Source organism: Leptopilina boulardi, unplaced genomic scaffold (assembly GCF_019393585.1).
Source record: "Leptopilina boulardi isolate dan_hultmark-lab unplaced genomic scaffold, ZJU_Lbou_2.1 LbouV2_195, whole genome shotgun sequence".
NCBI lineage: Eukaryota > Metazoa > Arthropoda > Insecta > Hymenoptera > Figitidae > Leptopilina > Leptopilina boulardi.
Window position 1 is genome coordinate 1,658,815 of NW_026137746.1, and position 11,778 is coordinate 1,670,592.

Genomic DNA, 11,778 nt, shown 5'->3' on the forward strand with positions numbered 1-11,778 from the left:
TTGTCACGTGATCATTTTATCACGTGCGTATCATTGAAAAACGATTTTGAATGACTTTTGTCTGATAACAATAATTATTATAAATAATAAACACGTGTGAAAAAAAAATTTTTTTTTTGATACATTATTTTACCCCATTTATTATTATAATATTAATTAATATTAATATTAATTATTAATGATAAGATTCAAAATATTAAAAAAAAAAACTTATTTTTATCAGCAGTGTTATGTAAAAAAAAATTAATAATTTATTAATATTTTTTTCCAAAAAAATTAAGAATTAATTAAAGAAATAATTGTAATAAACAATAAAGTTGTAAACTTTTAAATTATAAAAATTAAAAAAAAGGAAGCCAACACTACGCGGTATTCCCAAGCGGTCACCCATCCAAGTACTAACCGCGCTCAATGTTGCTTAACTTTGGTGATCGGACGAGAACCAGTGTAACAACATGAAATGAGCGTTGACTGAAAATATAAGTTTTACAAATTGTCCAAATACTTTTTACTTAAGTCAACCACAATCATAAAAAAATTACAAAAAAAATTCAATTTTTCTTAGGCAGACGATTTCATTGCATATTCTTGCACAAAATACACCCAAAAGTGTAGAAAAAAATTGACAGCCCAATACATTTTTTTAACTTTCATTAATTCTTTAAATTTACCTCAAATGTATACTTTATATATATATATCGATTGATTCGTCTTGACGTAAGGAATACGATTTTATTATATATATCCTTAAATTTTTCGATTTAAAAATTTTTTCCATTAAAAAAAATTTTTTTGAAAAAAGACGATAAAATTTTTTTTTTGGGTATTTTTTAAAATCCTTTGGTCAGATTTGAGATATTAATATGATAAATGAGCCTACCAAATTTTATTTAAATCCATTAAAACCTGTTAAGGCCAGGTCCAACTGAGGCAGCGCCATCTATATTGAAACTAAAATTTTGGAAAATTTTCAACAACCTTTTCTTGAAAACAAGAAGGTAAAAATTTACGTGACACATCGATTCTGAGAAGCAAATGAGTTCAAACATGTGGCCGATAAATTGTAAACATAAATGTTTAGGGAAGTATCACCCACATTCTATTATCTTTAATACAAAAGAAACAATGGTATTGTCAAAATTTAAAGGGACTTTATATTCTTAATTTCTATTATTCAATATAATGAATCACGTGCTAACTATATCATCAGATAAGATTGTAAACGTGTAGTGAAATTTATGAATGAAAATACGTTGGTATTTATCTTTTTTTTTGCTTTTCCAAATTCTATATTATACTTATATATATATATCAATATTCTTTCTCTTTTATTTTTAAATTATTTGTCGCTTTTCAAACTAAATTAGAGAAATTTTTCCAATAATTATTTAGTTTTTTAGCTTTTGTTATTAACTTTTCAAAATTCTTTTACTTGTTTAAACAATTGATTGTTTATCGTTTCAAAGAAATTGATGCTAAGAAAATAATAATAAATAAAAGAATTAATTATTTTTATTTGAGTAATGTAAATAAACAATCTATCTGACAATATAGTTTTTCTTTGTTTATATAAACGATTGTGAGTCTTTCCTCATTAATTCTCTCAATTCTGAATAGAATAAAACTTACTTTAAACTTAATAATTATAAATAAATAAAAATAAATACAAACACACCTTGATTTTGTGATAATCTCACAATTAAAAATCGATTTGCAATTTGTTTGTGTAGTTTTTGAAATCTACAAAAAAAATATAAAATAAATTATTTTAACAGTATTATAAAATTTTACCTAACAAAACTTTAAGGGTTAGTTTCTCCTAACTCTATTTCTAAATTTTCAATTTTTGGTATAAAAGAAATTAAACTTTAATGACTCATCATAGTTCAACAATATATTGTCAAACTACAATGTTTACATTAAACTTCAATAGATTTATCTCTGAAAAACCCTACTAGATAATTAATTTGAATAAATTAATTATATCCTATTCTAGCTAATTCTTGAGCTTGTCAGGATCATCTCTATAGTTTAATCTTTCAAATTGTCATGTGGATCGCCTATTGAAATGCACATGACATATAAGAATATTAAACAAGAATTACGATTTAATCTTTTTTCCACTCTTGGACAATCAACAGTGTTGGTAGAGATCGTTAGAAAGCCCCTGACCATTGATTTTCCGTGGCTTGACTTTGAAGGTTTGTTTGTTGGTATTATTTTGTTGTTTTGTTAAATAATAATTTATTCTATTGCAGATTTGGAATGTCTGTCGTATTGGTAGAAATCTTTCGAGAGCTCCTGACAAAAGACATTCCTCTTCAACAATTTTTTTATTGTTAATTTAGGAAGAACCAATCGTATTGGTAGAAATCGTTAGAGAGCCCCTAACAATTGGTCTCCCAAAATTAACAATTTTTTAAATATATTTTATTTTTAATTACGATTTAGTCCTTTTTATCTTTCTCGCCCAGAGATGCAAATCGTTTAGGTAGAGATCGTTAAGGCGCTTGTATACCTCACCAATCCCGAGTATACTTCTATCGTGTACCATTGGAGTAAAAGAAACAAAAGATATTTCCGTCTCTTTTACTCCAATGGTACACGACGCAAGTATACTCGGAATCGGTGAGGTATACAAGCGCCTTTAGAAAGCCTCCAACAATCTGCACTTCTCAAGTTTGAAAGACTTGACTTTGTAGATTTTATTGTTCTGAAATTTCCTTATATTAAAATATAAAAGAAAGCTCTTACCAGATAAAAACTGTTCAGATAAAAGAGACAGAAACACGTATTTACTTGGCTTATATAGTTGCGTCCCTACCCTTAATTTTCTGGGGTAAGTAAAATTCAAAATGTGCGAGTGTGTGAGTAAGGAATTTTTAATTGATTTAGCGAAAATCCGCGAGTTTCCCTCACCACTTTACGCAGGGCGCTTCTCCCATGTATTTCTTACCGCCAATTTCTCCTTCTATTTGGATTTTTCGCGGCGTCTATTTTCAGATAGCCAATTACATTTAAATTATTTTCTATGGACAGAGATATTTTTCTCTCTCTAATTCCGTTTCTAACGTTCGCCAAGAACAATGCCATTGTCTAATACCTGTCAATCATTTTTCTCTAACTGATTTTCATTTTCTAAAATTTTTAATTTCTCAAAAAATAATAATTTTAAAATTATTTAACTTTTACCATTAATTTTTAAATAATTTTTACTTTAATATAACATATAATTTTATTTAATTATTATTAATTTCAGCAATTTTTTTAAATAATTTATATTATTTCACTTTCTAAAAAATTTAAAGAAAAAAATATAAAATAAATTTATTCTTTAAATAATAATCTATAAAAATTCTTATTTATAAAAAAAACTTTAAATTTAAATTAAATTAATAATTCTCTTAATTCGTATTTATATCTACCTTCTCTTTTTATTATTTTTCCTGTTTATGTTTTCATTGTGTTATCTATAGATATCTTGTCTCTCTTTCTATTATTTTCAGAAATTCAATTTATCTAGTTTTAATTTCATTTCTTTGTATAATTTTATTTTTAATATTTATTAATTTATAATTTTTAAATAATTTATAATTATTTTATAATGAAATTTTTGACTATTGAAATACCATTTCACGACGCTCACTTTTTATCAAATATTAAAAAACTAGATAAATTAAATATTAGGTTTCATACACTATTAAATCCGTCGATAAATTTGGATCATTTTAAAAAAAATACGTATCGATATCTATAAATATGAAAAAAATAGACCAAAAAGTGTAAACATGAATACTTGCACGTAAGTGACGCCGAAGCACTAAAATACTAACAGCTAATTATTCCGTGAAGCAAACAAAATCAAAACAGTTGGCAAAGATGCGCATAAGTAAAACAATACTTCTCTCACTTCCACTTTTAAAAAAAAAAATTTGTTTTTGAGATATTCCTATCGGCACAACTTACCCCCGGCACTTTCATCCCCGGTCTCCCCTAGTTATTTTGAAAAAATTTCAAAAAAAATCAATGCATATTACTATATATAAATTTTTTTAATCCAAAAAAAGCTAATATTTTTAATAAAATTTAATGTTAAAAATTTTAAAGCAATAAAGAGGCACGTGTAAAAAATTGAATCCTTGAAAAAATATCAGTTTGCGAACAATAATAAAAAATTATCATTTAACAACTCTGAATATAAAAAAATTGACAAAAACCAAAAATTCAAGTTCCCCATTTACCCCAACTGACCCTAGTTAAATTGGGGTATAGTATTAATTTATTAAATTGCATTTAATTTTATGTCTAACCATAAATCAGATATAAAAAAACTTTCATTATAAATTTATATTATTACATTTTTATTTGTTTATAATTACTTTTTTAATGCAAAGTAACAATTTTGATCAAAATGTGTTCTGTTTGCTATTAAGCGAATGTAAAATAGTAAAAACTAGTTTAAAGCACTGAAGTTTCTGAACGAAAAAAATTACATGGATAAAAGTTTACATTTTACAAACAATTTAAATTAGCAAATCCACGTAACATTAACCTCGTCAATTACAGTAAAAACCTAAAATAAACTTGATAACAACTTATGTTTTAACCTAGATTTTAACCAAGATTAAAACGTAAAGCTTTGTCCTCTCAAAAATAACTTATTGTTCCAACTTTAAGAAAAATTTCTTCGTAAGAGGAAAATTTTCGAAAATAATAACAAAAATAGAAAATGAAAAAAATTGATATTTTACTTTTGAAATATAAAAATTAAATAAATTTAAGGTATTAAATTTTATTGCAATGGCTTTAACTATAAATAACATTGGGAATTCTAAAGAATTTTGTTAAAAATTTAGTTCAATTTATTTTTTAAAAGATCTAGATTTAAACAGTCTATCTTTAATGTATGGTTCAATAATAATAATAATGTAAACGTAATTAACATAATCAAATGAAAAAGAATGTTTTATTAATCTCTTAACTATAAAACAAATTTTAATTTTTAGAACAATTCTTAAAGTAAATAAGTAAGGATGATAAATAATTTAAAAATTTCTGAATTTTTAAAATAAATATGTGTCAAATTAATTTTACGGGAAGAAAAAAACAAACAAATTAAATGGAGTAATGTAATTGTATTGTTGACTATTCTTATTCTGCATTCAACAAATAGAAATAATAATGAAAAGTAATAAAAATTCTCATAGAAAATTATCAGTTAGTTATCAAACATAACAAAAAGAAAACGAAAAACCAATTCTTGGTAATTTTTTTTTCTAGGAAAATGTTCAAAATTATTGATGTAAAAAAAGTATTGTTTAATAACCTTGACAAGTTTTAGATAACAGAGGCGGAGTGTATTTTCTATAGAAAAAATACATAAGTTTTTTTTTCACACGACACTGAGAAAACTGGATAATACAATTAGGATAATAAAAAAATAGTTAATACAGAGTATAATCTGCTTAATACTCTTTATAATCTATTAACCAGGTTTTATTATTGAAAAATAATTCCAGTTATGGATAATAGATTGTAGATTTTAAATTCCAAAATCAATTAAATTTATTATTCTCGATTATTACCATAGTTTTGGTTCTGTTTGTTTATTTTTTCAAGACATTCAGTGACAGTTTTTAAATGAAAGTTTTTGAAACCAGTCTTTTGAATTCCTTCAATATTAAATTGAGATAATTTATAAAATTTAAAAACAAAATTCAAATTTAAAAACTATAATTTCTAGTTAAATTACTATTTTTTAATAGCAAAAGAATTAGAATTTACAATACTCTAACGAATAATAACTTTACGCATCAATAAAAGTTTTTTTTAAAAAAATTATTGTTATAAATAAGAATAAATTAATTATTAAGTTGATATTGATTGTAATTTTAATTTATTTAATTAAGTACAATTTTTTATTTATATTTCAATTAATTATTATTTCTCAACTTTTGAAAATCATCCGTCATATTTCTCTTATGCAAAATATTAATATAACCCCGTATGGAAAAGTCGACTGGGCCCCAATCTGGTCTAGACTAGGTTTCCCAATGTCCAAAGTGGGCAACCCAGACAACGCCCAAACTGGGCGCGTAACGCTGATCCCAAAGATTTCCCAAGGTTGAGAAATCACAGCTGGGGCCAGATTGAGTTATTTTATTTTTATTTATAATTGTTAATTAATAATTAAATTAATAATTTAACAACAAAAGAGTAAATTAAATGAATAAATATAATTTCCTTTTAAATGAAATTGTATTAAAGATGACGACTAACAAACAATGTATATAGTAAAAAAAGTAAAAAAAATATTTATATAATTAAAAAATTAAATAATAGTGTATGTATTAGATTTTCAAGTTTTGGTACAACTTATAAATTAAAATCTAGAAATAACGCAAACCTATGAAATAAACAAAACTGCGCACTAGGGGAATCGAACCTACGACCTACGGACTTATAGATTAACGCTCTAACCACTATGCTAACGACGCGTACCTGCAGACAAGTTTCAATTTCTCAGTATCATTTATATCATACAATTATTGAATCAAAGATGTGAAAAATATCATTAGGTTAGACAATAAATTAAAATATAATCACTTACTTAATTTCATTTATTTTAATTTAACATTTTTACCAGTAATAATTTCGATTAATAAGTACCAAAGGATAGTTGTCGTTGAAGTCAAAATTTTGTTTAAATAATTTATTAAATTAGAAAATTATGTTCAATTATTATTAATAAATTGAATAAAAATAGAAAATAAATGATTGAGAATGGGATCAGAGTCAAAAAAGTCAAAAAGACTCAAAAAACGACTAAGTTATTATTATTAATTAGCTTAGTTCAATAAATTAAAAACTAAGAACTTGACATACATTTTATTTATTCAGGAAAGGTATTATTTAAGCATTAATATAATTAACTAAACTTTTCAATTTCCTTCTTTTTCCTTAAATGTGAATTTTGTTCATATTGGCTTTTGGAAAAATCTCCAAACGGCATATAAATTAAATATAAATATAATTAACTAGTTTTATTATTTCTCAAGTTTTTTATTTATTAATAACAGAATATTAAATTAAATTTCAGTTTGGGAATACTTTGAGAAATCCCAGTTGGGACCAGGTTGGGTTGACCCAAACTTTGCCCAAGTACAATGAAAAACAAAATTTTTTTTGAGCTTTTCACAGTTGCGCTTTTTTGTATATTTGTTCAGCATATTATTTAAATAATAATTTAATTAACTTAATTCTTTTATTTCTTCATTTTTCAAACTTTGGGAAGCCAAGTTGGAACCAGATTGGCGCCCAGTCTCATTTTGGGCGACTTTGGGAAGATTTCCACAGGATATTAATGATTTAATATTATTAATACAATTTTAAATACTTAACCACAACTGCACTGACATTTATTTTATAATCCAAATTAATACCAGGATTAATCTCAAAAGTATAATTCTTGGTTAATCAATTTTATTAACCAGGTTAATTTTCCTCTAATCAATGTGAAAATTTCATAAACGTTATTAACCAGTAACCGTATATGATCCAGTTTGCTCAGTGGATTGCACAAAAAATCTATTAATAAAGATAGACTAACAGGTGTTTCACATGTAACACGCAGTATTCTTTATCTACATTATTTGAATAACCTTGTGTATATTAAATATATAAGGCTCATTGTCCAAAACTTAAATTTTATTAGTTTTAAAGAGTAGACCAAATATAATAGTAGTGTCAAATATTGGTTAGTGTATTAAAAAAAACTTTTTTATACATATGTCACTGACTCTAACACTTAAACATAATTCGTCAACATTCATAATAATAAACATATATAGGGTCAGTTGGGGTAAATGGGGACAAGAGGTTTTGGAGTTTAATTTTCAGTTTTTAAATTAAGTTCAACGTCAATATTTTAATCTCAGATCACCTGCAAGAGGTTTTGAGTATTGCCAAGCTTTCATCTTGACAATTGGCAGCAAGATAATAATTCAAGTCATCGTTCAATGCATAATAAAACTTGAAAATCAAAGTCAAACTGTTTCAGTATTTTGTCGAGCATTTCAAAGAAAACAGACTTCAAAATCATACCAAACTTTTTACTTATTCCTTATGACTCCTATAATAGAAATTCACTTGAATTTTTGATTTTTGTCAATTTGGTTAATAATAACAAGCTGTCCCCATTTACACTGAGTTTTCAAATTTTTGGGGTAAATGGGGACAGCTTGTTATTATTAACCAAATTGACAAAAATCAAAAATTCAAGTGAATTTCTGTTATGGGAGTCATAAGGAATAAGAAAAAAATTTGGTATAATTTTTAAGTCTGTTTTTTTTCAAATTGCGAGACAAAATACTGAAATAAAAAAAAATAAAAAAAATTTTAATTGATTCAACTATTATATGAGGCATTTTATATGAGAATGAAGGGGTCATGTCTCGGATTTTTCTCAAAATTCGGTAAATTGTAGTGATAGTGGTGCTAAATTATTTAGAAAAAGACTGAAAAATACAATGCCGAGTAGGTAGACAGCCCCCTCCAACTTGTGTCGTACGGTGCTGAAACCTCAATTTTCAATAATCATCTGTTAATAATTTAAATTTGTTAAAAATGTTATTTTCACTGGTTTTATTTAATACAGAATTAGATGATCTTCCAAATAAAAAAAGAATTGACGATTTATCTTCATTTCTTCAAATGTTATTAATTATTTAAATAAATTTTATTATTAATTATTAATTTAACACTCGTTTATTAGAAATAGTTCATATAAAGCTCGTTGGATGCGGATTTTGATAAGCATTCTAATGTTGTTTTTAAAATTACTTTAATTTTATTTGTTCGTAAAATATTTCATTTTTTATTAACTTTTGTTAGTTAATTAATTAATATCTCGAAAACAAAAAATAATGCCATCTCAAAAATTTAACCATCAATTTATTATGACTTAAACAATATTCATGATTTTTTTCGCATTTCTAAATGAGGGAGAACATGGTTAAAAGTTATAAACAAATTTTATTTTTTAAACAAATCCGCGAATATTACCTTTTAAAGGAAGAAACTTACGTAATTTTTGAAAAATAGCGATTTTGTCCCCATTTACTCCAACTGACCCTATATATATATGGGTGATTCTTCGCGTAACTCACGATTTGGTGTCTAAAAATTTAAAAATATTTTTTTATCGAAATGATAAATATCAATACATATTTTTGAAGATAAAGTGTCAAGAAATAAATATCCATGGTGGGCCGGAAACATTTTTTATAATTTTTTTAAACAAATTTAAAAAAAAATTCCCCAAGCAAAAATTTCTGTCAAAAGCCGATATTGACAACAGGCGCAATCATGCACCAATACTGGCTGGCCAGCAATTGGCTTACCAGTATTGGTTCAGTACTGACATGGATTAAATTCTGTATTGTGCAAATACTGCAAGCCAATACCGAATGCCAGTATCCAGAAAAATTATGAAAATTGACCTCCATGAAATTGGCGTTGACGCTCAGCGCCGAAAATTATTTTTCACAGGAACAAAAATGTACCTTAAAAATGTTTAAGGTATTATGTGAACCCAAAACTTTTTAAAAATGATTTGTTATTTTTGGTCCCGTGAAAAATAATTTTCGACGTGGAGCGTCGACGCCAACTTCATAGACGTGAAAATTGTGTATTTTTGTTGATTAGAAATTAAATTTACATACATATTTTTTTAAAATTATTTTTAAACTTCTTTTCGATTACGGTTATAAATTTTTGCTTGGGTCTTTGCTTTTTGAATTCTATAAAATAATTGAAATTTGATTTAAAATGTTTATGGGAATTTTTGGGGTAATTCACAAAAATATATATAGTGCGAACGACAGTTAAAAATTTTTATTTCGATAATTTACGGTAATTTTCGAGGTAATTTATGGAAATTTATGCGGCAATTTATAGAAATTTTGTCTAAAATTCATAAAAATATGTAAAGCATAAATCACAATTAAAAATTATAATTTTGGTAATTTATGGAACAATTAAAAATTTTATTTCAGTAATTTATGTAAATTTATGAGGTAATTTATGGAAAGTTTGGCTATTGTTAAAGACGGAAGTTAATTAACAAAAATAAAATAAATAATTTAAAGAGAAAATAATAAGGTTTAGAAATAATACTAATTTTTACTATTAATAATTCCGCTTATTGGTAAAGCGTAAATTGCTCTTCGCTAACAAAGTTAGAAAAAGTTAGTGGACTGACCCTTAGTATATTATCAATTCAATAAACCCGGATAGACGGTATTTTAGATAAAATGATCAAAAAGAGAGATATAATAAAGACATCAAAAAGGTGACTAAATAAATGAAAACGTAATTAGCACAACAAAAGAAATCCGTTTATTCATTCAACCCCCAAAAGTATACATTCAGTTCCCCAATTAATCTTTAATGAAATGATTACAATTTAAACAACTTTTACGTTAAGCTACTTGATTGAAAATCAAGTCTCACAAGAATAATTTATGTCAAGAAAAACAAAGAGATCAAATAAAAGAAATTTTAAATAATAAGAAAACAATTTGTGTGTTTGAAATGTATGTGATGTTTGTATTTCTTTTTAAGATTCTATATGTTTTAATTAATGCATGGATATTTAGAACAACTCACCAGAATAATGATAAATAAAATGTTATTATTGATGTAAAAAATTTATTGTTTAATATCCTTGACAAGTTTTAGATAACAGAGGCGCAGTGTATTTTCTATAGAAAAATACATAAGTTTGTATTTTTTCCACACGACACTGATTGTGAGAAAACTGGATAATACAATTAGGATAATAAAAAACAGTTAATACAGAGTATAATCTGCTTAATACTCTTTATAATCTATTAACCAGCTTTTATTATTCAAAAATAATACCAGTTATGGATAATAGATTGTAGATTTTAAATTCCAAAATCAATTAAATTTATTATTCGCGATTATTAACATAGTAACGATTCTATTTGTTTATTTTTTCAAGACATTCAGTGACAGTTCATAAATGAAAGTTTTTGAAAACAGTCTTTTGAATTCCTTTAATATTAAATTGAGATAATTTATAAAATTTTAAAAGCAAAAAAATTTAAATTTAAAAACTATAATTTCTAGTTAAATTACTATTTTTTAATAGCAAAAGAATTAGAATTTACAATACTCTGACGAAAAATACCTTTACGCATCCATAAAAGTTTTTTTTTTAAATTATTGTTGTAAATAATAATAAATTAATTAATAAGTTGATATTGATTGTAATTTTAATTTATTTAGTTAAGTACAATTTTTTATTTATATTTCAATTAATTATTATTTCTTAACTTTTGAAAATCATCCGTCATATTTGTCTTATGCAAAATAGTAATATAATTAATGATTTAATATTATTAATATAATTTTAAATACTTAACCACAACTGCACTGATATTTATTTTATAATCCAAATTAATACCAGGATTAAACTCAAAAGTAAAATTCTTGGTTAATCAATTTTATTAACCAGGTTAATTTTCCTCTAGTCAATGTGAAAATTTCATAAACGGTATTAACCAGTAACCGTATATGATCCAGTTTTCTCATTGAATTGAACAAAAAATCTTTCAATAAAGATAGACTAACAGGTGTTTCACGTGTAACACGCAGTATTCTTCATCTACATTATTTGAATAACCTTGTGGATATTAAATATATAAGGCTCATTTCCCAGAACTTAAATTTTATTAGTTTTAAAGAGTAGAC

The 11,778-nt window shown here is 24.8% G+C and overlaps 1 non-coding gene across 1 annotated transcript; it reads right to left on the reverse strand.

Moving 5' to 3' along the window:
* Positions 1 to 354: 354 nt before the first annotated feature.
* On the reverse strand, positions 355 to 472 carry LOC127278164 (5S ribosomal RNA). The gene has a single exon (XR_007842453.1). It is a non-coding gene; the product is annotated as a 5S ribosomal RNA (ribosomal RNA).
* Between the last annotated feature and the right edge of the window lie 11,306 nt (positions 473 to 11,778).